The sequence below is a fragment of the Eschscholzia californica genome, unplaced genomic scaffold (assembly GCF_041429995.1).
Source record: "Eschscholzia californica isolate CP2 unplaced genomic scaffold, dmEscCali1.0.p SCAF_3, whole genome shotgun sequence".
NCBI lineage: Eukaryota > Viridiplantae > Streptophyta > Magnoliopsida > Ranunculales > Papaveraceae > Eschscholzia > Eschscholzia californica.
The window spans coordinates 45096244-45120862 of NW_028238420.1; the positions used below are offsets into that span (position 1 = coordinate 45096244).

The following is a 24619-nucleotide window of genomic DNA, read 5'->3' on the forward strand; positions in this document are numbered from 1 at the left end:
GTCATTACTCCATAGTGAAAAGGTCCTAGCTAAAACTATTTGCTATGACAATTTTTGGTACACAATGTACTCTATAATTATTGATATTTTGCTACACATTTTGTTTTTAGCTACATCTAAGGCCATGGTAAAAAGAGGTCTACTGATCATACTACACCAAATTCTATCGCCTCCATAAAGCCTTGTATGGTCTCAAAGAAACTCTTCCAGATGGTATGAGCGGTTCAATAATTTTTTGTTTAAGTTGGTGTTTCACGTCAGCAAACTGGATAACTCTATTTATTCTACCCAGTCGCACAAGATATTTTTTGTTTTAAGTGTGATAATATCATTTGGTGGATGTTAACTTCATGGTTCAAATAGTGTTATTTGAGAGTTAACTTCATGGTTCAAAATTTCAAATAGTGTTCTTCGATTGTTAGATGTTAAGTTTGATATGAATAATAAGACTAAATCCAGAATATACTCTAAGAATATCTATATAATAAAATAGGTGGATGAGTGCTGACTGGGACAAAGCCCTGGATAAATCCGGCCTTCTGACCCACATCAACATTGGACCATTGGTCTAGACCGTTGGATTGAGCACTCGGGTGCCTTTAGCCAAAATGACTCTTTCCTTTCCCTTCTCTGCGCTCACTTCACGGGACATATCTTCTCACTTCAGCGGACAAGAGGACACATCTCTTCACCCACGTCTTCTTCCTCTCTCCCTCTAAAAACCATCTCTCTCAACTTTCAGTTTCCCTGCTCTTTAGTTCAGTTTCTGTTTCCCCCTCTATCTTTCTCTCTTGGTAACACCGAATATCTCTATCTCTGAAAATCAATCTACTATAGTGAAATGTCTCTGAGGTTAGTCATTTTATTTTGTAGTTTCAATTTCTGCAAATAAGGTGTTCATTGAAATGTCTGTGAGGGGAATTTTGTTAGTTCCATACTAATTTTGTTTAATTTCTCACAGGTGAATTTGTCTCTTTCTTTTCTACTTCTTCTTCCAGGTAAATTTGTGTAACTATCTATTTTTCCCTTTCTGTCTTCTGTTTACTTCTACTTTGCCTAATGATTTCTGCATCTTATTTTTATAGTTTCAATTCTTACAAAATTTACATAATCAATTTAGTTTTGTAGTTTATCGTGTTAAATATTGTTTAGTTGTATGTGGATTTGAAATGTAACTAACTTTGTTGTTTCCAAAGGTTTATTCTCACCCCTCATTCTAATCATCTTCTGTTAGTTTCTATCCCCCTCCATTAAAGGTATAGAATTTTAATCCATTCCCAATTTTGAACTGTGGTCGTTCCTAGATGGTTACCAAAATCAGAACACTCGGAACGACATGATGATGCCTATAAGTTACCACTCTATGTTTTCCCTTTTATCAATTAGGGTTTCATTTCTATCTTGGGTTTTTTATTTGATCTTCGGAATTATCTGTTTGCTTCATGTAGGTTGTTGCAACTTTGCCAATTTGTACTTAAAAATCAGCAAAGAAAAGTTTTATAATTTTGATTTTGTGTTTAGATTTTAGGTGATCATCTACACACTTATTTGTATTTAAGATTTACTCTACTCTGATTAAGGTTTTAAACTTTCAGAACTCTATTTTCAACTTGCGATTAACCTTCTTTTATTGGCTGCAGGTATATCATCATTCGGCTTATTTTTTGTCTCACCACTTAGGTTGTCATCTCGAAGGTACATTCATTTTTTCTTATCTTTAATCGTCTACGTTTCAATGTTTATTACTTACAGAGTTTCCTTCCAATTTTATTGTTAAATAGTTTAAGTACTTTAATCTTTGCTTAGAAAGTTTCATCATGTTTTTTCTCTTGCTTAGAAGTGTTCGATTAAATGTCAATGTGAAACTGAATTGATTTTGTCTTGCCTTAGAAAGTGTAATTTAGATCAGTTTCGGATTTCCTTCTTTTGGGTGTGAGGTGTTAACGATTTAGAAATCTGAACTGGAGTCCTACTACTTTGTGTTTGATTAATGATTATTAGTTCAGGCTGGAATTGCAACGAAATGATAATGGAGATGCACTGGACATGTCAAAGGGCTTCATTCTTATGTGTGTCTTTTCTCAGACGAAAGAAGATAACATTTATAGTCCCCGTTACCTGTATTATACCGTACCCACATCAGCAGTGGTCTAGGTCGTTGGATTCGACAATCGTAACTGAAAGGACACATCTTTTCCCAATCATAACTATTTTTTCAAACAGTCAAGTCTCTTTCTCTCCCCTCATCTAACTCATCTTCCGTTTGGCTATCCCTCTCCCTCCCTATTCTCTAACAAATTTCGTCTGTCTCTCTCCCCTCATTTTCTCCAGTTTCTGTCCGTCTCTCTCTCCCTCTTCTCGAACAAAACTTGGAAGGATATGAAGATGGGAGTCACATGTCTGGTAAGTACTTTGGTCTATTATCTTTAACATGTTTGCTCTCACTCTCTCTAGGTCTCACTGAAAGTGATTTTCTTAGTGAAGAGACTTACTGTTACAATAGTATATTTAGTTGTACTTCTAAATATAACAAAAAAAAATCAATCTTTATTCCAATAATTTACAACTAAACAATCTCATTATCATCAGAAATAGTGAAATTGAATACAATGTTCATATGTGTAGGAGTAACCCATTACCTTCTGGGTGGAATTGCCACAACATGGGCGTTCTTCTTAGCAAGAATTATTGCAGTAGGATAATGGCTAGGGGGATTTGAAAAGCATTATGGCATTGTATAGGTATGACTAATCGATTATAACAATTCTAAATATATAAATAGAAAACTTTTTTTTATCAACGAAAGATCTTTTTCTGATATAAAGTGAAAACTTCTTTTGTAGTTTTCACAATAGGTTTCTTTCTTAGTTCATGTTCATTTGGTGTTGGTAATCAAATTTTATAAGGTAACAATTCAATTCAAAATTGTGATTTGATATTAGGTTTTTTTAGTTCCTGTTCATTTTGTTATCCTTCTTGCTTTCTTGGAGTATTGGTAATCAAATTTTTTTAGGTTATTTTCAGGTGACTTTGATTAAAGTTTTATGTAATATATTGTTACAGGTTGTTGATCGCAATAGCTTATTGAATTAAGGTTGTTTCCAGAATATTCTGTCTTCATCTCCATTTATTGTTGTTTCAGTTTTTATTTCTTTACCTCGAAGTATTGAAAATAAGTATCTCTTTAGGAGAAGTTTACCGTATTATGTTTTTAGCCCAAATTTGGGATACAAAAGTTTTACATTGTTGGAGTCTTATATTTTCAGCTGCCTTTTTATGGAAAATTTCATATTTTTTACTCAATATCTGAACACCAGATTTATTGTTATTTCTACTCCAGGGTCATTTTCACCGGTATTTTGGTTGTATTACAAGATATCGGCTCTAGCTTCACAAGGGGAGAGAGCAGAATGCTAATCAGAAGCTCCACAACCCTCTGTTAATGGTCATGAAGGTGTCAGGGGTCTTAAGGCATTAGAAGTGAGGATCTCTTCTATCGACTTGCCTTCATTGCCAATTCTATACAGGCCCATGCTCGTGTTCCATTGTTCTTCTGCTTTCTGTTGGTATTGATGGGTCTTTCAGCTTTTCTACTTTGTAACGATATTTTATTTTCAGGTTTGTGATGGACCGAAAAAATATGACGCCATTAGGAATAGGAAGAAAGATGTTGATGGTGAAAAGAAACAACAATTTATGGTGAGATAATTGGTCTACCGCAATAATCCAGACTGAAAATTCTATTTCCTCTCTTTCTCTTAGTCACAATTTTGGACCCTTCGGATCGAACTTATAAAATATTTACTTTACGTATTGAGTTTCTTATTGTTAACAGTTTCTCTGCTTAATCAGTTGGCGAAAGTTTTGTAATTCACTAATTTAGAATTCTTTACTCATAATCTGTGCCAGTAGTTGTATCATTTATGTACTTCTGCAATCTATTAATTTGGGCCAAGATACTAGAAGATAATGAGAAGAAATAAAGAACTGTGATACGTGCATCATCATCTGTTAGAGTTGGACGTATCTTTGACAGTGCATAAACTATTGGTCCACTTATTTATATCATACCCTACCTTAAGAATGAAATTAATTTCTGCTTAGTATGGTGTGGTAACTGAACATGTCTTTCGATAGGCTACAATAAATGGACACATTTATCCTACAATGTAGAACTGGAGGTAGTCTGTCCGATCAGTCATCTATCATCTTTTACCAAAATTGTCGGAAAGATATATAGTTCGTATTATTATGTATTGTATCTTGTGGCAGAAGGAGCTGGATGAAATTCAGACAATGAGGAACACCCCTGATTTCTTCAATAAACTTGTCGATAATGTAGCACAAAGCGACTATCCTTCTTATGCTATTGGGTGGAGTCCACAAAGTTTACTCATGAAGGGATCAACCTGAGAGCGGACATCAATGTTTGCACTATTGGAGATCCATATCTTGTGGTCTGTTTCTTATGTCTAAATTCGATTTAGATTTATCCAATGCCAAAGTGAAATTATGTTTGTGATTGATACACATGGAGGTTTAGTTCATTTTTAAAACCTTGTACGTATTTTTGACCTTTTCACTGAATAATGTTTGTGAATTGTGATTGATACACATGGAGATTTAGTTCTTTTTTAAAACCTCTTGTGCGAATTTTTGATTGTTCACATTTAGTACAAGAGTAATACCTCGGCAATACACTTTTCATTATATTAGGTTTGTGATTGATATACATGAGATTTAGTTCATTTTTACCGTGTATCTTATCATAGGAGTCTTGCCAAAATCTAGAAAATAGGTATGGGTTCATCCTTGGTAATAAGTAATAGAATTTGAAGGAATCCATTAATGGAAGCTTTGCTATTATTTCATTTCTTAACTTAAAATGAAGAGAACTCGGCTATTTATAGAGTCATAGCAGAGTTGTTACAAAAACAGAAAAGAGTTGTTACAAGTTAGTTACAAAACAAAATTAGTTTAAGGTTGTTGTGAAGTTTGTTGAGAATTGGTTGATATTTGAAATTCAGTTATGACTAAGCTTTAGACTGTGTTTGTTTTCCCAATACCCTCCCTTAAGCTGAAGGGAGAAGACCGAACTGAAAGCTTAGCTCGAAGAATACTAAATCGAACAGAAGAGAGTCCCTTAGTAAACACATCAGCAACCTGATCTTGTGTGCACACATAGAGAATCTGAAGAAGCTTAGAAGTAACCAACTCTCGAACATAATGATAATCTATCTCAACGTGCTTTGTTCGAGCATGAAAAACAGGATTTGAGGCCAGTGAGATAGCTGAAATATTATCACACAAAATAGATGGAACATCATGAAGAAAGATCCGAAGATCCTTAAGAAGATAAGTAAGCCAAGTGATCTCAGCAGCCGTATGTGCCAAGGATCTATACTCAGATTCAGTAGAGGATCGAGCCACTGTAGATTGCTTCTTGGCACTCCATGAAATTGGATTGGAACCCAAATAAATTACACAACCTCCTGTGGATCTTCTATCATTGTAATCACCAACCCAATCAGCATCACTGTATGAACTAAGTGAAAATGGACCTTTAGTAAATTGAATTCCATGAGTTATTGTTCCTTTTAAGTACCTAAGAATCCTCTTAGCTGCAGTTAGATGAGGAACCCTTGGGCTATGCATAAATTGGCATACCTGATTTACTGAGAAGGCTATATCAGGCCTTGTCCAAGTAAGGTATTGGAGTGCACCAACCATGGATCGAAAAATTGTGGGGTAGAGGACCAGAGAAATGATCAAGTTGATTATTATTATCTTAGACGTAAAAAGCTTTTGTTCCTTTTACTCTTTTTTATTTATTTCAGACACAAGTTGAGTTGCTTTTTTTCGTTTTCTTTCGCATCCTTGATTTTTTTTAACTTTATCACACACGTAATCTACATACGTAAGATGCTTAATGAAAGTGTCTGTGCCGGAGGCACGGGTTATACGCTAGTTATAGATAAGACAGAATATTTAAACATATATTAGATAAGATAGAATTTTCTAATTCTTGGTAACATCTTTTGTATTCATGTATAGATATATTGCTACCTTGTAAAGTTCATCATCCTATATCTATATAAGAACAACTCTGGTGTGCCCTTGAAAGGCACAAAGACTTACATTCTTTCATGGTATCCGAGCACTAGGGTTTTTTTTCATTGTTGACTACTCCTCCCACCATCACCTCCTCTGATTCTGTCGACCAAATTCCAATGGGGTCATCTCCTAACTCATTATTACCACTGCCATCTCTCACCAATCTCATTCTTCTTGTTTCTATTAAACTAGATCATACAAACTTTCTCACTTGGAAGAAGCTGATCATACCCATCATGAAGTCTCAAGACTTATTTGATCATATTATGGATACCGTCAATCCTCCACCACGATTTATCCACTGTCCTACAAGCAATCAAGAAATCGCCCAAAATATTGCAAGGAAGTCATAACTCCTCCTTCATCTTCAGACAATTCAAAAAAACACCATGACAATGACTGAATATGTTGGTAAGATTAAAGAAATTGTTGATGTTGTTGCTGATTCAAATGCCCTTATTCCTGATGTCGAACTCGTCCTTCATGCTCTCTGAGGATTAGGTTATGAATACACATCCTTCACTACAGCAATTGAAACTCGTGAGACCCTTCCAACCTTTACTCAACTATTACAATTACTTTTTTTTTATCAAGAAATGTGATTAGCTCAACAAACTAACACTCCCTTGGTTCAGTTATCGTGAGAGTCATCAGTCTCGTCAATCTTCATCTTCCTCTCGTGCAGGTTATCGTGGTGGGCGTAATAGCCGTGGTAGAGGTCCTGGCCGTTCATATTGGAACTCAAATGCATCTGGCCCAATTAATCAGTCCTCACAAAAATCAAATCTTGGATCACCTTCAGGTTCATTGCAGGGCCTTATTTTTTGCCAAATTTGTGGTCGTTCGGGTCATTCGGCTCTTTATTGTTACAAGCGAACTAATCAGAACTTTCAGCCCAATGACGTGCCTCAAAATTTTCAGCCTACCAACATCAACCTTATTATGATCCTAGTGTTATGCAGACTCTGGTGCTTCGAATCACATGGTTGGAGATGCCTCGATGATGACTAACATAAGTCCATATTATGGGTCTGATCAAGTTTCAGCAGGAAATGGTTCACTCTTACCTGTTCATCACACGGGTAACCTTATTCTTAACTCCCCTTCATCTTCCCTAACCTTAAATAATGTTTTTCATGTTCCATCGATCACTAAAAATCTTCTTTCTGTTTCTCAACTCACTTCTGATATGGATTGTTTCGTAGTGTTTGATCGTCACATGTTCTTTTTTCATGATCTGCTAATGGGGAAGCGGGTCCTTCAAGGTCTTATGAAAGGAGGGCTATATCAATGCTCGGCAACTGCGGCTCGCTCCTTTTTAGATTCTCTTAATAAAATGCATTATAGTTTCGTAGGGACTAAAGTTAATTCAAGTGTATGGCACATGCGCCTTGGACATCTGCACTATGGTATTTTTACTGAAATTACTAATAAAGTTGCCTCATTCTCTTCAAAATTATCATCTATGTGTCAGAGTTGTGTATTAAGTAAACATCATCGTTTACCTTATTCCCCGTCAACTCACCGCGCACTACCACTCGATTAGGATTTCGCTATTTTTTTTTTATCATTGTGGATGTTTTTTCCCGTTTTACTTGGTTATTCTTTCTTCAAAACAAGTCTCAAATACCTACAGTTTTCAAAAAAATTAAATCTTTAATTGAAAACCGTCTTTCCTCCAAAATTGTTACTTTGCAAAATGATGGTGGCGGTGAATTTATTTCTTCCGTTTTTAAAAACTTTTTAATGAATTGTGGTATCTCTAAACAGTTTTCTTGCCCTCACACACCTCAACAAAATGGACTTGCCAAGCGTAAAACTCGACACGTGGTTGAAACGGGCCTAGCTCTCTTACACCAGAGTCATCTTCCTAAAACTTTTTTGGCAGATGCCTTCGCCACTGCCACATATTTAATCAATCGCTCACCTACACCTATTCTGAAAAATGTTTATCCTTTCTCTGTTTTATTTAATCGTGAACCCGACTATGGTTTCTTACATGTTTTTGGGTGTAAGTGTTACCCCCTACTTACTCCATATCGCAAAAATAAACTTGAATATAAAAGCCAACCATGTTTTTTCATTAGTTATAGTGATTCTCATAAAGGATATCTTTGCCTCGACCCTAAATCTTCCCGTGTTTACATTTCTCGTGATATTTTGTTCGATGAACATTTATTCCCTTTTGCTCTTGATAAACTTCACAATGTACACAATGAAATCAAGGTTTCTGATGCATCTCAATGGATATTTTTAGACACACCATCTTCTTCTTCTCCAACATTAATATCTTCACTCGTACCTTCTCCTTCCTCATCGTTGTCTCCTTCTCCAACTGTTGTTGCCTCTCCATCTCGTGTTCCCTCCTCTTCCTTAGTCTCTAGTCCCTCTAATTCATCATTTACGCTGCCCTCTCCTTCCGCTTCTGCAGACCTACTGCTGCCAGAGACTGATGATACCTTACCTATCGAGAGATCTGAAGAACCCGGTTCCCCATCGCTGATTCAATCCACACATAACATGATTACACGCTCAAAACAATGTATATCTAAACCTAAAATTCTTCCTTCTTTATGTGTTACAAAATATCTTATTTCTTCTGCTTTGTTGGACTCTTTACCTTCTTTACCTACAGAACCAACTTCCTATACTGAAGCTAGTAAAAACCCTAAATGGTGTGATGCTATGTCTGATGAGTTCACTGATCTCCTTCGTAATGATACGTGGACCTTAGTACCTAGACACCCTTCGATGAATATCATTGCCAACAAATGAGTTTATAGGGCAAAAACTAAAAGTGATGGATCTATTGACCGGTTCAAAGCTCGAATAGTAGCTAAGGGATTTTCACAACAACATGGTCCGGATTATGAAGAAACTTTCTCACCCATTGTGAAACCAGTCACGATTCGATTGATTTTGAGTATTGTTATCTCTTCTCACTGGAAGGTGAAACAACTCGATGTTAAAAATGCATTTTGCATGGTTTTCTTGATAAGGATGTCTTTATGTTGCAACCAACAGGTTTTGTGCACCCTCTCTTTCCAGATCATGTTTGTCGGCTTCAAAAGGCGTTGTATGGATTAAAACAGGCACCACGTGCATGGTTTCAGCGATTTGCCACCTTTTTAGGTGAAATGGGAGTTCAGACTTCTATGCAGATACCTCTTTGTTTATTTGTCGAACTTCATCTACGATGAATATTTTACTTCTTTATGTCGATGATATACATTACAGGTTCTGATTTGCACCATATTGATTGGGTTCTCTATCACTGATTTAGGTGAAATCATAATTTTTTGGGAATGGAGGTTATACGTTCTACTTCTAGTATTTCTCTAACTCAAACCCGTTATTCACTTGACTTATTGAACAAATTGGATTTAACTCAATCGGAGCCCGTCTCTACACCAACCCCATGTGGTAAGAAAATGTTTGTTTCTGATGGTACTCCATTATCTGATGTAACCTTATATCGATTTTTTGTGTGCGGGCTTTAATATTTATCGTTGACCCGTCCTGATATTACTTATTCAGTAAATCAGGTTTGCCAATTTATGCAATCTCTGACGAATGTTCACTTCTCTGTAGTAAAACGAATATTCAGGTATCTTAAAGGGGCACTTGGTCGTGGTATCTTCTTCTCTTTTCAATCTGATCGCTAGTTGGAGGCCTTCACCTCTCACTTACATGCATTTTCTGATGCGGATTGGGCAGGTGACCCTGATACTCGCCGCTCTATTTCAGGTGGATGTGTTTATTTGGGTTCTCATCTTATTTCTTGGTTTTCAAAGAAACAACTCACAGTCTCCCGCTCTAGTACAGAGGCTGAGTATCGCTCCATGGCTATCACTACAACTGAAATTACTTGAATTCAACACTTACTTCGTGATTTGGGAGTATATAGCACTTCAATTTCAGTTCTGCATTGTGATAATATCAGTGCCACGTATCTTGCTCACAACCCTGTTTTGCACTCAACGACTAAACACATGGAATTGGATTACTACTTTGTTCGTGAACGTGTCTCTCGTAGTTCTCTTCAAGTTCATTATGTTCCAGCACTACAACAAGTGGCAGATGTGTTTACTAAAGGTCTTGTGAAGTCCCGTCACCAGTTCCTCTGTTCCAAGCTCTCACTTTCGGATTCAGCAGTTCGGCTTGAGGGGGTATAATAAGACTAAATCCAGAATATACTCTAGGAATATTTAGGTATATTATAGATAAGACAAAATATTTAAATATATATTAGATAAGATAGAATTTTCTAATTCTTGGCGACATCTTTTGTATTCATGTATAGATATTGTTACCTTGTAAAGTTCATCCTATATCTATATAAGAACAACTCTGGTTTGCCCTTGAAAGGCACAGAGACTTACACTCTTTCAATGAAAAATATAGGTCATCTCCATTATTGTTTTTTAGGCTGTGAAGACATGTAATGATCATGATAGGCTCTCAACAAATTCTAAATATGCAGATCATCTGGCATTCCAGTGTCGGCAGGTGTACTTTGGTCATCAGCTGAAGGCACTCAATTCTGTAATCCTACTTGTGGACGGGTAGAAAGTCACACGGTTAGAAGGATCGTCGGGTGGGCACCAGCAACTAGGCTTCGGGCCTTCAAATAGACGGGTTGACGGGCAGAAGGTCGGTTCTGGTAGCCGGGTAGACGGGTAGGCAAACGTCAGAGAAGGGAACAGCTACTGTCGGGCCAACGTCAGGGTAGAAAACGGGTACCAGTAGCTTGTAAACCTGCACAAGGGAAACACAACCGTGAAGTCCAAGGGGGCACCGGAGATGGTGTCGGCCAAGGACCCTCCGACGGTCAAGTCAGTAACTTAGTTCGATGTAATAAAGGGAATAACCGAAGGTAGAGTTACTATTGATGGTAGAATCGTTGTAGCGTCGGGGTGGCACGACTCGTAGAGTGGCCGGAGCTCGGTTCTACGGAATGGTGAGTTGTGGTAGCTTCTGGACTACTTAAACAGCAGAGTAGACTTCTGGTTATGGAAGAGTAGGATTCTGCTTGCGGAAGGGTAGATCTCTGCTTATAGAAGGGTAGACTCCTGCTTACAGAAGGATAGATTAACGGGGAACGAGAGAAACAAGAAGCCTCTAGCAAGTTCCGATGTGGTTTCGTGGAAGCTTCTAGCCGGAATCTCTGCCTTAGGCTAGCTTAGACCAGAGATCGTCGGGGTAGGTGATTCGTAGCCGGAGCTTAGTATAGAGTGAGTGAGGTGATCGGAGTAGAGCTTCTAGAGTGCTAAGTAGAGAATAAGTAAGTAGTTTTCGAGTGAGAGTCTGAACCCTTTCCAAGAGTGAGGCTTCCTCTATTTATAGGGTGTAGAGGATAGTAACCGCTCTTGGGGGCGCAGGGTTGTTGGATCCGCAATAGTAGGATCACGCTAGACTGCTTCCGTGGCCGTTGATCTCTTGAGAGAGAAAGGTAGCCTTACGATACCCGTCGCCCTAGCCTGTTCGTTGCCAGTAGAAATAGTCCACCACTCCTTTAAAGTAGCGCAAGACTCGGTCTTCTACCATGACCCCAACGTGTAGCAGAATGCTAGGATTGGGCTGACCCAATCTCTAGCAACTTGGCCACGTGTACGCACAACTAGCTGGAGTGTGGGTGGATCGTCATGGCAGACTTTATCTTGGCATGCCAGGAGCGTGGGCTTGCTTAGAATTTCTGGGCTTGCGAGGCGTGTTGGGCTTTCGGTGGGCTTCCTTGCTAGACCATAGAGGCTACTGAAGGCACCCCTCTTATGTTACACGCGGGTGGGCGCATAAGGAAGGCCCAATGCTGTTTTTTGCCAATACACTACTCTATATTAAAAAAAACAGTGCTTCACTACTACAGTATGACTCGACCTGATTTGGTATATTCGGTTAATGCTGCTTCAAGCGTGCTCCGAAAGTTGGCTATTTTGAGGCGATCGAGCGCATTCTTGTTGCATAAAAGGCACATTATCTTAGCTTTAATGATGCAGGCGCATAAACGTGTGGGCCCACGTCCACGCGTGCCCACATCCTATTTGGTTATAATAGTAGTTTATTTAGTATAGGAGAAGTTACTTTAATTTGATATTTCTTTATTTTTAAAGTTTCTATGTTTGAGTAGTTTATTATTTTAGGAATCCTAGTTTGAGTCTATCTAGGAAGGTTTATTATCTTATAAAAGGAGATCTAGTCTATGTTATTATTCACCTTGAAGAGAAAAACCATTGAAGTTATTAAGAATTTAAGTTTATTTTATTGTTTCTTACAGTTTTCTTTAATTATTCGTAGTTTATTTTATTGTTCTTTAATTATTCCGCTGCGTCTACATCAAGTGGTATTCAGAGCCAATTTTTTTTAACCAATCACAATGGTTAATCCTACCGTTCCTACTCCAACAATCAAAGAGAAGACACCAACTTTTGCCTCCGAATGGGACAACATCAACAAGAAGTTATCCTCGGTTACAAAATTGGAAGAAGCTTTCGAAAATTACAAGAAGGAAAATATGGAAAAATTCGATCAAGTCAATGATTCCATCATGAAGTTATCTAAACAACTCGAAGGCATATGTAAGTCTCCCTCTTTTACCACCACTCCTTCATCTACTACTTCCATTCAAACATCATCACCACAACCACTTCCAACCACCACAAACTCAACCGTTGCAACCACCACACCAATTTCAATTTCCCTACTTGGTCAACCTATCACTAACCCATGCCCGACCACTTTCCTCCCACCGATTCACATCAACCCTACATCACCACTCTCACCGGTTTTCCCATTAACATACATAAACCCTACAACCACTCCACCCACACCACCTTTTTCCTTCAACGACCACCAATCTACTATTAACCCCGAACCCTCATCTCTACCGACACCACCACCATCCACCGCCCAACAACCCACTTTTTACCCGACTTCCATTAGTCCACCAACAGTACCCACCAACACTTTCAACATCCCAGGAAGTTCCAACACTTATGCCACTAATCCAACTACACACACACTCTTTGGTTTTACAATATACAACCCATGTCCCACAACACCCCCCACCATTCCACTTTACCTATAACAGTATACCACCCACATCTTCTACACCAATTCAGACCACCAATAGAACTCCACACAACATTACTAGCCCCCACATAACCGCACCCTACCCTCCATTCTCAAACCCACTCTTTCTCGAATCTTCCGCAAACACAATTGGCCAACCCATGCTAATATACCATCACATACCCGACCATCAACCCCCAAACCCTACTTTTTTCGAAAACCCACTACCCACTGCCACATACCCTACAACACCATTAACCACCCTGGGCCACTCAACCCATAACCAACTCAGCTTCTCCCAATTCAACTCTTATAACCACCCACAAGTTTACAATGAGGAACAACAACTACAAGCACCTCCACATCATCTTTCTCCTCATTCTCTACAAGAATCCTTCTCCAACCAAACATTCCACCACACATATACAAACCCTATTTATGTAGGCTACAATCCGGATTCTATAGGCACCCCTAGTTTCCCTATACATAATATTCAAATCCCATCTATAGCCACCACCCAAATAACCCTACCCCAATATCACCAACATGTTCCTGTTTCCCTCCCAATCTTTTGGTGTCAAACACCATCACCAACACAACAAACCTCTTTTTTTTTTTTTTTTTATTTTATTTATGTATATAATATATATGATAAGTATATACTGGAGAAAGGTACCTGAAGGTTTTGTTCCCGGATCTTTGGTTCGGTTCGACAAGTAAGCCGGTTCGGCACGTGACGACCAGTGTCGTTCATTCGACCTTAAGTCTTCGGAAAATTACTCCGCCAAGTTCTGCTCTTATTGGCGGCATCTCGTCCAGAACGCCTTTGAAGGTTGTAGACGAGCCGTGTAGCAATGAGATGTGTCGGACGACGTGGTCCGCTTAACTTACTTTTCCACTCATATATAAGGGGATGAGGGGTCTTGGACCCTTGTGGTTTGTTGGAGTCATTTTTGGAGTGGAGTTTGGAGAAAAAGCTAGGAGAGAGAAAAACTTGAAGATCTTGAGGTAATCTTCGAATTCTTCTTCAGCGTTCTTCGTGTTCTTCTTATGTTGGTAGAAAAACTTATATTTTGATCTCCTTAACAACAATTTGTAGCATGTTTTCCGTATTTTGATCTTATGGTAGCGTAGGGTTCCACCAAATCATGTTTCTTGCTTGCCATGTTAGTATAGTGAACTTGGCACATGCATGCTAGAAAATGTGTAACGGCGGGGTAGAATCACGCTAGGCTTGTGGTAGCCGTGCAAGCTAGTTTAGGATTCCACCAAATCATGTTTCTTGCTTGCCATGTTAGTATAGTGAACTTGACACATGCATGCTAGAAAATGTGTAATGGCGGGGTAGAATCACGCTAGGCTTGTGGTAGCCGTGCAAGCTAGGGTAGAGATTTCTTACCATGACTATGTGGGCTAGGGTAGCCATATGTTTGCCTTGCTTTACTCTTATAGTAGAATTCGGCCAAATTGTGTTCTCTGCGTGCTTCGTTAGTGTAGCGAACTTAACATATCCATAAGAGAATATGTGTGGTGACGGGGTAGGATCACGCTAGGCAGAAAACGTGTAACAACGGGGCAGAGCCATGCTGGTCTTGTAGTTGCCAAGTTATCTAGGGTAGGTCCTTGTTGCCACCACTGCGGGGGCTAGGCTAGGTCCTTGGTGGGAGTACCTTATTCTTACTCGAACGTGTGCTCCGTAGGATGGACGAACGGGTAGGCGACTCTTCTAGTGAGTACGCTGGGGCTTCGACACAAGATGGGGTTAGTTCGCGTGTTCCTGCCGGGCGACCTGTGGTGTTGATAAACCCTCCATCTGCTATTACCAACACATGTTTGAAGAGAATCAGGAAGAAATATAAGATACCTAAGGATGTGAAGCTTAGGGCTCCGGGGCCGTCTGAATTGGTAGACGGTGATACGCCAGGTTGGGTTGCTCTATACGAGCATTGCTTCGAAACTGGCCTCCGGCTTCCAATCCCTACCCTGGTGTATGACATCATTAGGCGATTCGAGATTCACCCGTCCCAGCTGATGCCCAATGCTTGGAGGGTTCTGCTGTGTCTCGACCAGTTGGCTGGGCCTGGTAGGGTATTGCATGGAGAGGATGTGTCTGCATTTTACCTCCTGAAACTCGACAAGGGTCGGTATCGGTTTCGCATTCGAGATGGTAGGACCCATGTGGTGACAGGCTTGCCTACCAGCGAGAGGCGACGATACGACCGGTACTTCTTCGCGCAGGGGCCTAGCTTGTTTGTCGGGCGTGACGTGTCGTGGATGCCTCCGGGGTGGAGACTTGCTAGTGAGTGATATTTATTGTTTGTTTGTCGATGTTGACGCGAGTTTTGTCGTTTCCTGCCTTACCTGGTCTAACCGTGTTGGTTCATGAAGATAGCGGGCAGGGCAACGAAATTGACTTTGTAGCACGGGACGCTGTTAGGCGTTTCGACTTCTGCCTGGCTCTTAGCCCCATCGAGAGGCATTGGGAGGCCATACTTGGCCATAAGAGAGTTGACGAAGTGACCCTTGGTATGCGCTTTATCCTTTTTGCATCTCGTTGTTCCGTTTTCTTGCTTTTGGTGCTTTTAAAGTAGTATGTGCTTACTTTCCTCCAGAGGACGTTATGCCGAAGAAGAGGTATCGTATGCCCGAGGTTCCTGGTGCTAGAAAAGCAGCTGCTGCGAGTACGGCAGCGTCACCTCCTCATCCTCTGCGCATCCGTCTCAGGCCTTCTGCCGCTCCTTCCCCTTCTGTTGCAAGTGCTGAGCCGCTGCCTATGACCGTGGCTCCCTCGGCGGGTAGCAGTGGCAGCGTGGTACATTTCGAGGTGTCACCCCCATCGTCAGCGCTTCACGATTCTTCTTTCGTGCCACAGGTGGTCCCTCACTTGCTCATGGAGTGGGACAGGCCAGGTTTTAGGGAGATGGGGTATGGCGGGACCATGGAGTGGTCTATGACCCAGGCTTATCGGGTTTGTATTCCTTCTTTCTTACTTAGGTGTGTTCAGCATTCCTCGTATCGATTTGTCATCTAACGCTGTGTTTTTATGTGCTTTCGTCGCAGGCTTTGTCTGGCATGGGTCATGCTAGAGATCTTCAAGAGGAGCAGATTAACGAGTGGAAGCAGAGATACCATGCAGAGCATCTTCTCGTTGAGGAGAAATCTCGCCTTGCTGAGGAGCAGACTCGTCTTGTCGAGGAGCAGGCTCGTCTTGTCGAGGAACAGAGGCGCCTTGCCGAAGAGTTCAAAGGCAAGTTGAAGGTGAAAACAGACGAGTTCGATGAGGCGGTGGAGGATCACGGGGCGCGGGTACAGATACATGCAAGGGGCATGCTTATGCGGGAGTACGTGGCAGGGACGCACCTTACCGACTGGGATCCGGCTGGCACGATTGCGCTTCTTGACCAACAGGAGGCGGAGGATAGGGCGATCGAAGAGGCAGAGCAGGCTCAAGCTAGGGCTAGAGCGTCGGGTAGTCGTGCCCGTTGAGTTGTGCTACCCTTGGGCTAGCTTCTTCTACTGAGTGGTAGTTAGACTTTCTTTCTTTTGCTTGCCCATGGGGCTATGTCAGGAATACTGTGTCGTTAGTTTGTGTTAAACTTAGACTTTCGGAGGGCTGTAGTATCCCTTGTTGCCCATGGGGCGTGCTAAACTTTTGTGGGGTTACTCCCCTTGTTACTCTAACTTCTGGGTTTAACTTTCTGCTTAAAAATGAAGCTAGAATTGCTTTAACTATGCTTTATTGATAACTTGCGAATTTAGTAAGCATTGAGTACAGTAATTCAATAAAAAGTGTAACAAGTATGTAGTAGGACAAACGGTGGTGTTCTGGGGCAGCCCTAGGACAAGGAGTGGTGCTCCAGGGCAGCCTAGGGCTGGGGTAAGGAGAGGCACTCATCAGGGTAGCCTGAGTCGTCGGCTGCGCGCACTTTGTTAGTCTTTGGTGGACTCGTTGATCGACGTTGTATGTCTTGTTGAGTAGAGGGTAGGTTGTGCCCTGCATTTTTCTTTGTACTACTCCGACCCGGGCAGGGATATGCATGCCAACGGCGGGGAAGCGTCATCTGGGCAGAGGTGTCGAATTGTCCGTGTGAACACTGTCTTGCCATCTATTGTCCCCCCAGCCTAAGTGTAGAGTTAGTTTGCTCTGGACTTAGGCTGTCATTTTCGTTGGCGTCGTAGGATGGGAGAAGGTTGTCCTTTTCCAGCTTGTCCAAATTTGCCATTAGATTGCCGACCATGCACGCTGCAAGAGGGGTGGTCGATGGCAAATGCCATCGACCTTCGGAAACTCGAGTTAGTGAGTTTTTTACATGTTAAAAAAGATAACTAGAGGAGGTAGAGGTATGTGTTACTCTCCCTTAGACAAAGTGTTGGACCATGCTTGTCCTGGTTTTACGTTGTTATCCTTGTCGACATCGTAGGATGGAAGAAGGGCGTCCTTCCTCAGCTTGTCCAAGTCTGCCGTTAGATAGCCAGCCTGCACACTGGAATGATGGGTGGTCGATGGCAATGCCATCGACCTTCAGAAACTCGAGTTAGGAACGTCCTGAGATGACAAAGAAAAAATTATACAAAGGAGGTAAGGGCATGTGTTACTCTCCCTCAGGTTAAAGGTCGGACTAGGCTTGTTCCGGGCTTAGGTCGTCATCCTTGTTGATGTTGCAGGGTGGGAGAAGAGTGTTCTGTTTCCAGCTTGCCCATGTTCACCGTAGGATAATCAACCTGTACAGAAAAGAAGGAAAGGTGGTCGATGGCATTGCCATCGACCCTCCGACGCCCAAGTCAGTAATGTTCTGAGGAGAGAATAGAAAATGGACAGAGGAAATAAGAATATGTGGTACTCCCTGTTCCCCTCTGAGGGGTTCGGTGTGGGCATGTCGTATGCTACCGAGTTATACTGGAGCCGCAACTGCCCTTATGCTCCTTGGTCTGGGGGTTGAACCAACTTTACCAGGTGTGTATGTCTACGCTGGTAGATCAGCAGGTCTAATGTGGTGTGTCCCATTTTATTGTCAAGAATCCTGTCACAAAATGGGTGAGAGAGGTAGTCGGTGGCATGGCCACCGACTCTCCGATGCTTAAGTCAGAACAAGTGTTTATTAGAAGCGGTAAGTAAAGTAAAGAGGTAGGGTTAGAAGTGGTACAACTTTAGGTGAGTGGCGTTCCAACTGTTGTTAATGTTGAGCCCATCTTTTGCTTGGAGCTTGTATGCTCCCTGGCCTATCACCCTGGTGATTAGGTAAGGGCCTTCCCAGTTGGGGGCTAGTTTACCTGCTCCAGCCTCTCTGGTATTCTGGAAAACCTTTCGGAGCACCCAGTCGCCTACTTTGAAGGTACGAGCCCTGATGTTCCGGTTGTAATGACGGGCTACCTTTTGCTGGTATGCTGCATTCCTTATTACTGCCATATCTCGAAGCTCGTCGACCGTGTCGAGGTTGTGGTTGAGTTGATCCCAATTTGACTCTTCTGTAGTCCATTGACAACGTACTGATGGTACTCCAGCTTCCACTGGTATGACCGCTTCAGAACCGTAGGCTAGGGAGAAAGGAGTTTCGCCAGTTGGGGTTCTAGCAGTAGTTCGATACGACCAGAGAACCCCTGGCAACTCGTCTTCCCAAGCCCCTTTAGCTTTTTTGAGCCTCTTCTTCATAGTTTTCATGATGGTCTTATTAGAAGACTCTGCTTGTCCATTAGATTGAGGGTAGCGTGGGGTAGAGAAGCTAAGCTTGATTCCCCATCCCTTGCAGAAGTCCTGGAAGTCGAAACTAATAAACTGGGAACCGTTGTCGGTAACGATCTCCTTGGGTACCCCGAACCTGCAAATAACATTTTTCCAAATAAAATTCTTTACCTCGCGGTCTCTGACCTGGTGGAATGCCTCAGCCTCGATCCACTTGGTGAAGTAGTCTGTCACGGCTAGCATGTAAACTCTCTGCCCTGGAGCAGTGGGTAGTTTTCCCACGATGTCCATACCCCACTTCATGAATGGCCACGGTGAGAGTATGGAGTTGAGTTTTTCTGGAGGTAAATGGGAGGAGTTGGCAAACCTCTGGCAACTGTCGCAATTCCTGACGTGACTTATAGAATCTGCTTGCATGGTAGGCCAGTAGTAGCCGGCTGTGAGGACTCGGCTGGCCAGACTACGGCTTCCTGAGTGGTTGCCACATTCTCCTTCATGAAGTTCGGCTAGCACGTATTTGGCTTCCTCTGGAGTAACACATTTGAGATAGGGTCCAGAGTAGGATCTTTTAAGTAGTTGACCTTCCAGCATGGTGAACCTAGCTGCTTTTGCTCTTAGTCTACGAGCCTCATTCTTGTCTTCTGGTAGCTCGTCGGTGGTCAAATAACTTATTATTGGTGTCATCCAATTGTTGTTGGAGTCTACACTTGCTACCTCCAGGGCAGGATTTTTCCATGTGGTTGGCCACTGGAGGGTAACTAGTGGGATTGACTGCTCTGACTTGGCTGGGATCGATGAGCCTAGATTGGCTAGGGCATCAGCATGGCCATTCTCCAGCCTGGGTACCTGTGTTATGTTGGCCTCTTCGAAGTCAGCTAACATACCTTTTACCTTGGCTAGGTAAGCGGTCATCCTGGCATCTCTGGTCTGGTATGCTCCTTGCGTTTGGTTGACTATCAGTTGGGAGTCTGACTTTATCTCTAGCCTTCGAACACCCATTTCTTTGGCGAGAGCTAGCCCGGCGATCAATGATTCGTACTCGGCTTCGTTATTTGTGGCTTTGAACTCACATCTGACGGCACGCTGGATTTGGTCTCCCTCAGGGGATTGGAGGACTAGCCCTAGCCCGACCCCATTCATGTTACTGGAGCCATCAACCGACAGGGTCCATTTCAGCTTTTTCTGCTCTGCAAGACACAGTAACTCCTTCTCGGCTTGAATTAGAGTACTAGGTGTAAAGTCGGCTATAAAGTCAGCCAATACTTGGGACTTAATCGCAGTACGAGGTTGGTAGGAAATATCATGCTCGCTTAATTCGACAGCCCACTTGGTCAGTCTACCAGATAGTTCTGGTTTGTGAAGCACATTCTTTAACGGGAATGTAGTAACTACGACTATCGGGTGGCACTGAAAATATGGTCTTAGCTTCCTGGCAGCCATTACTAAGGCTAGTGCAAGCTTTTCTAGCTGGCTATAACGGGTCTCTGCATCAAGCAGGGACTTGCTAACGTAATAGACGGGTAGTTGCTTACCTTGTTCTTCCCGTACTAACACTGCACTTACTGCTGTTTCGGAGACTGCTAGGTAGACATACAATTTTTCTCCCTCCTGGGGCTTGGATAGCAAGGGTGGAGAGGTCAGGTACTCCTTCAGTTGCTGGAGTGCCTCTTCGCATGCTGGAGTCCATGCAAATTCTTTGGCCTTTCGTAAGGTAGAGAAGAAATGGTGGCATTTTTCAGAGGAACGTGAGATAAAACGGCTGAGTGCTGCCACTCGACCAGCTAGTTTCTGCACATCTTTGATGCATGTGGGAGAAGGGATGTTCATCACAGACTGGATCTGGTCTGGGTTGGCTTCTACTCCTCTGTGGGTCACCATGTACCCCAAGAACTTCCCTGAAGAAACACCGAAGGAACACTTAGTAGGATTAAGTTTCATATTGTACCTTTCTAGTACGTCGAAAGCCTGTTGGAGATGTTTGAGATGTTCTTCAGCCATCAGAGACTTGACTAGCATGTCGTCGATGTAGACTTCCATGGTGTCCCCCAGCATGCCTGCAAACATTTTGTTTACCAGTCTCTGGTAGGTTGCCCCTGCGTTCTTCAACCCGAACGGCATGACTTTGTAGCAGAAGATGCCTCTTTCTGTGATGAAGGCAGTCTTTTCCTGGTCTGCAGGGTGCATCAGTATCTGGTTGTACCCAGAGAACGCGTCCATAAAGCTGAGTAGTTGGTGGCCTGCAGTGGCATCGACAAGCATGTCGATGTGAGGTAGCGGGAATGAATCCTTGGGACAAGCTTTGTTTAAGTCTGTGAAGTCGATACAGACTCTCCACTTCCCATTTTTCTTCTTTACCACGACTACGTTAGCCAACCAGTCGGGGTAGTTGACTTCTCGGACAGACCCAGCTTCGATCAGCTTCTTAACTTCCTCATTTATTACCCTGTTTCGTTCTGGAGCGAATTTTCTACGCTTCTGTCTTACTGGAGGATGGCTAGGGTCTACCTGCAATTTATGTACCATTACCTCAGGGTCGATTCCGGTCATGTCAGCATGAGACCAGGCAAAGCAATCGTGGTGGGTTGTGAGGAACTCGACGAGCTTGCTCCGTAGGGTAGGATTGAGCTTAGAACCAATCTGTACTTTATGATCCGGGAAGTCTGGGTGGATCTGGACTTCATCTAGCTCTTCCATACTTGGGCAGTCTGGATCGGTGCTACTGAGTTTCTCCTTCTGTAATTGCTACAAGGCTGACTTCGGGGATTTCATTGCGTTTTTGTAGCAATTCCTTGAGGTACTCTGCTCCCCTCTGATCTCTCGGACACCCCAGGGAGTTGGGAACCTGAGCACTTGGTGGAACGTAGATGGTACTGCCCTCATGCTGTGGATCCATGGCCTACCGAGTATGATATTGTAGGCAGAAGGGCAGTCCAGTACGACGAACACAGTGCTAAGGTTGACTCCTCCTGCGAAGACGGGAAGCGTGACTTCTCCCAATGTGTGTTTCTGTTCTCCACTAAAGCCTACCAGAACAGTAGAGCGTCGACATATGCAAGATTCATCTAAGCCCATACCTTGCAAAGCATTCAAGAAAAGCACATTAGTGGATGAACCATTATCTATCAAAATACGCTTAACTAGAACGTTTGCAATATTAAGAGAGATAACAAGAGCGTCATGATGAGGGTTGACGAGCCCTGTGGCTTCATTGTCTATGAAGCTTATTGTCTGGTTGGTGTAGGCATGAGGAGTAGCTTCTGTAGAGTGGGCTAGAGGGTTGGCTGCAATTCTAGCACTCCTCTTGGCTGCAGAGTGGCTAACTCCACTCACTTCTGAACCTCCTGAGATTACTAGACACGTCTTCGTAGGAATCGGCTGCTCTGGTTCCTTGACTTGGGTGTCTCGTTGTGCCAGGGTACTCTTCCCTTTCTCTGTCAACAAGTCGGTAAGGTGGCCTCTTTTCAGCAACTCTGCAACTTCTAGCCTGAGGGCTATGCAATCTGTAGTGTTGTGGCCGTGATCTCCGTGGAATTCGCACCACTTGGTTGTGTCTCTCTTCTCGCTAGGAGTCTTTGTCTTTCCTGGCCATCTTACAGTACTGCCCATGCCCTTCATAACCGCTACTAGTTCGACTGGTTCAATGCTCAGGTTGTACTCTGGAATCCTGGTACGAACGGGTCCTTGAGGCTTCTCTGCTGGGCGACCTGATGGAGGGTCAAGTGGCCTTCTGTTCTCCCTAGGAGGGCCACGTCTGGAAGTTGGGTAGGGTTCCCCTGGTCTGCTATCTGTTCTCCGATCTGGTCGTCTAGAGCGACGGTCCCTGTTCCTGTCATCATAAGAATAATATTTGTTTCGGTGGGCTTCGTCTTCCTCCCACCGAATTTCTACCCAAGCGCGAGCCAGGGCATCCTCCATGGTAGTGCAATTGAATTTGGTAAGCTCCTTGTACAACTCTCCTTCTGGCAGTAAGCCTTTTCTGAACGCATCAACGGCAGTCTCTTGGTTGCAGTAGGGAATCGACACTTTCTCTCGGTTGAACCTCCCCACGTAGTCTCTGAGTGGCTCACCCCTTCTCTGGTGGACTCGGTAGAGGTCGCCAGATAGCTTTTCTAGCTTTTTGCTACTGGCAAACTGCTCTACAAATGTGTCTGTGAGCTGGGCAAAGGAGGCGATCGAATTGTTGGGCAGGTTCGTGTACCACTGCAAAGCTGGTCCGACGAGGCTTGAACCGAAGCTCTTGCACATACATGCCTCCCTGAGATCTCTGGGTATTGCAGCGGTGAACATCCTCTGCTTATATGATGCGATGTGATCGTCTGGATCGGAAGTTCCATCGTACATCCTCATGTTAGGGAACGAAAACTTCTTAGGCATTTCTACTAAGGCAATAGCATCAACGAAAGGTGAGTCTGCGTAGCTCTGGGGCAGACTCTTCCTTAGCGGAGCAGGAACTCCAGGGATCCTGGTGATCATTGCCTCCATCTCTGCGAGTTTCCTAGCCATGATCTGCTCTAGAGGAGTACCTGTAAAAGACAAGTTTAGGATGTCATCTTGTGAGTTAAGGTTTGTCCCACCTGCCACAGTGTGTGAGGGGGGAGCAGTAAACATTGAAGAGGAGAAAAGAGGAGCAGCAGTAGAGTGTAAGGGCAGAGTAGAGTGTAGGGGCAGAGCAGAGCTCTGGAATGAAGGCAGAGGCATTATGAAGGGTGTTGTAGAGCCAGCTTGAGTTGCAGGTAGTGTTGTAGAACCACTGACAGTAGTCGATTGCATAGGTGGTTGGCTGGAAGAACTTCCTGGCTCTGGAGTGAAAGGTTGCATCGAAGTAACAGGAGCTCGAAACCTTAGCCCTGTTGATCTTGGTACAGAGAGCTCGGTGATCTTCTCTTGAAGTAGCTGGTTTTCTGCTCTCACCAGAGAATTCTCTTCTTCCAGAGCTTTGAACTTCTGGGCATTCTCCTGTACTTGGGCTGTGAGAGCAGCTATCTGGGCTGAAACATCGATCGGAGTGGCTACCATGTCATCTGCCATTGCAAAGGTCGTCTTTGATAGTTGTTGCTGAGGCCCCACGGTGGGCGCCAAACTGTGGACGGGTAGAAAGTCACACGGTTAGAAGGATCGTCGGGTGGGCACCAGCAACTAGGCTTCGGGCCTTCAAATAGACGGGTTGACGGGCAGAAGGTCGGTTCTGGTAGCCGGGTAGACGGGTAGGCAAACGTCAGAGAAGGGAACAGCTACTGTCGGGCCAACGTCAGGGTAGAAAACGGGTACCAGTAGCTTGTAAACCTGCACAAGGGAAACACAACCGTGAAGTCCAAGGGGACACCGGAGATGGTGTCGGCCAAGGACCCTCCGACGGTCAAGTCAGTAACTTAGTTCGATGTAATAAAGGGAATAACCGAAGGTAGAGTTACTATTGATGGTAGAATCGTTGTAGCGTCGGGGTGGCACGACTCGTAGAGTGGCCGGAGCTCGGTTCTACGGAATGGTGAGTTGTGGTAGCTTCTGGACTACTTAAACAGCAGAGTAGACTTCTGGTTATGGAAGAGTAGGATTCTGCTTGCGGAAGGGTAGATCTCTGCTTATAGAAGGGTAGACTCCTGCTTACAGAAGGATAGATTAACGGGGAACGAGAGAAACAAGAAGCCTCTAGCAAGTTCCGATGTGGTTTCGTGGAAGCTTCTAGCCGGAATCTCTGCCTTAGGCTAGCTTAGACCAGAGATCGTCGGGGTAGGTGATTCGTAGCCGGAGCTTAGTATA

General features: G+C 43.1%; 1 long non-coding RNA gene across 17 annotated transcripts; it reads left to right on the forward strand.

The window, feature by feature from the left end:
• Positions 1-510: 510 nt before the first annotated feature.
• LOC147550787 (uncharacterized) lies at positions 511-4640 on the forward strand. 17 transcript variants are annotated; one of them, XR_015238889.1, is made up of 10 exons: positions 511-852; positions 962-998; positions 1641-1695; positions 2007-2222; positions 2332-2403; positions 2626-2741; positions 3064-3094; positions 3341-3527; positions 3619-3699; positions 4273-4640. It is a non-coding gene; the product is annotated as an uncharacterized LOC147550787 (long non-coding RNA). The 17 variants fall into 17 exon arrangements; XR_015238887.1 differs by adding exons at positions 1197-1528; positions 2844-2906 and having other exon boundaries at positions 610-852; positions 2002-2403; positions 3064-3527; XR_015238879.1 differs by adding exons at positions 1197-1528; positions 2844-2906 and having other exon boundaries at positions 610-852; positions 2007-2403; positions 3064-3527.
• The last annotated feature ends 19979 nt before the right edge of the window (positions 4641-24619 follow it).